The sequence below is a fragment of the Palaemon carinicauda genome, chromosome 34 (assembly GCF_036898095.1).
Source record: "Palaemon carinicauda isolate YSFRI2023 chromosome 34, ASM3689809v2, whole genome shotgun sequence".
NCBI classification, from domain to species: domain Eukaryota; kingdom Metazoa; phylum Arthropoda; class Malacostraca; order Decapoda; family Palaemonidae; genus Palaemon; species Palaemon carinicauda.
Genome location: NC_090758.1, coordinates 4,206,015 through 4,208,514, shown reverse-complemented (window position 1 = coordinate 4,208,514; position 2,500 = coordinate 4,206,015).

Sequence of the window (2,500 nt, the reverse complement as noted above, 5' to 3'; positions counted from 1 at the left end):
GACTTACGATCCAAAGAGAACTTGTTGAATGTCAGAATTTTATCTCTTACAGTTGTAATCTTTCAAACAGAAAATATAATGCGCTTTTTATTTAAATATCCATGGCCATGCTAAAATATTCAAAATTATTGATATAGAGTTTCTATTAGACAAGCTACAACCCTAAAGGGAAAATAAAAATGCAACACTTACAATGGCTCCAAAAGTTGCTTCGTGTAAATAATAGATATTAATAACTTAGTGTCTAAATGCATCAAACAACAATTCCAAGAGAAAGACAAGGACCTCATGAGAGCTAAGACCAAATCTGAATGTGTGGGACAATTGAGTCAAAGAGGATAAACAGAAAATCCTCCTACACACATTTGGATTTGTTCCAGACTTCTTTGATCCTTTCATTTTCCACTGGTGGCATTTAGTTCTTAATCGTACTTCGCGCTACTGCGAGGTTGGTTCTTCAACGTAAGTCTTCAACATCTTTGGAATAATTCATTTAAATATGTATATATATATATATATATATATATATATATAAATACATATATATATATATATATATATATACAAAGCCAAACACTTGCTTTTTATGATATAGGAGAGTATATGTTGAATTACCATATATTTATTTTCATCGCAGGAATTTTTAAGGAGAGAGAGAGAGAGAGAGAGAGAGAGAGAGAGAGAGAGAGAGAGAGAGAGAATTTCATAAAGATACATGTATGTATATAAAGAAAAAAATATACCCATTTATTTCTCAATTTCTTCCCATATATATGATTCGCCTTTCCCGAAAAATCTCTTGCACGGCAAATTTCTCTTTCATTTTTCGGTCGTAATCTAATTAGTTCGGACAGCGACACCTAAAACCCATTGCCGTTGACGATACATTTCGGTTTTGATTGAAATTTTGATTTAAAACCTATATACCAACCGTGTTGGTATCTACAATGAGATAAATATCTTTCATATTATTCATAATGTTTTTACTGATTTGTTTTGTACTTAAGATTGCTTTATTAAGAAAATATAACTAAATGTTATACCTTGTAACACTATTTAGTTATGTAATATATGATGTACTTTATGGTTGATTTATCAGAATTTAATCATTGTAAACTATATATTTCCTATAATGTTTTCTTTTTTTGTTTTGTTTTTATGAAGGATTAATCATTTCTGATATATATATATATATATATATATATATATAAACACACTATATGTGTGTGTATTTGTTTAAACCATAATCACCAAATACTCACATCAAAAGCAAAGCTGAAATATTCCATTTCATTATCGAATAAACTGAAAAACATCCATTATAACGCCCGAATTGGTGGCCACGCTACGATACATGCAATATTGTGCACATCTGCATTCAATCCCTACGGAAGAGAGACCCTCTGCAAAGCATTATTATATCCATCGAAAATTAATCCCCGACCAACCTTTATTAATATCAAACGATGAGACGAGCTATAATTATGTGTCATGAATAAATCTACAATTACCAGTCGGTTCAGGAGGTTGACTGGCGTAATCTTGCCAGATTGCGTGTTTAGGAAGGTCGTAGAGGAGGGACGTTCAGTTGGTCGTGGGATTGATAACTCTTTCCCTTGGGCAACGCTTTCTCTTCCAAAATGCTTTCCTTTGAACGATGCTTGCTTTCGCTTGGGCAATGCATTCGTTTAGGCAATGCTTTTGCTTCCGCAATGCTTTCTCTTGGACAATGCTTTATCTTGGGCAGCGATTTAGCTTTCGCAATGCTTTCCTTTGGACAACGTTTTTTTCTTGGGCAACGCTTTCCCTTGGGCAACGCTTTCACTTGGTGAACGCGTTTGCTTTGGTAACACTTGCGCTTTGACAATGCTTTCACTTAGGCAATGTTTTTGATTGGGCAACGCTTTTGATTGGGCAACGCTTTTGATTGGGCAACGCTTTTGATTGGGCAACGTTTTGGCTTAGGTAACTTCTTTGCTTGGGCAACGCATTCGTTGGGGCAATGCTTTCGCTTTGGTAACACATTTCTTTGGGCAATGCATTCGCTCGGGCAACGCTTTCACTTGGCTACACATTCGCTTGGGCAACCTTTCCGCCTCTGAAATTCTTTTCTTGGGCACTCTATTTGTTTGGGCAACAAATTTGCTTGCGCAATGCTTTCGCTTGGGCAACACATTTGATGGGGCAACACTTTTGTTTGGGCAATACTTTCCTTCGGGCAACGCTTTCGCTTGGTTTAGGCTATTGCTTGAGCAACGCTTTCGCTTGGGCAACGAGTTTTTCTTGCTTATCCTGTTTGCTTTGGCAACGTGTTTACTTAAAACATTAACTACAGTCACTTTCTGTCGTTTAAGGGTTTTAAAGGCCTCTCATGAACGGTAGAGGCGAGAGACAGTAATAATAACCTAGAAGGACAATACCATAAAAACTGACCATAAATGCATATGATGAAACCAAAGTCCCATCTCAATCAAGCTAGGACCAGGGAGGTCCAGGCAAT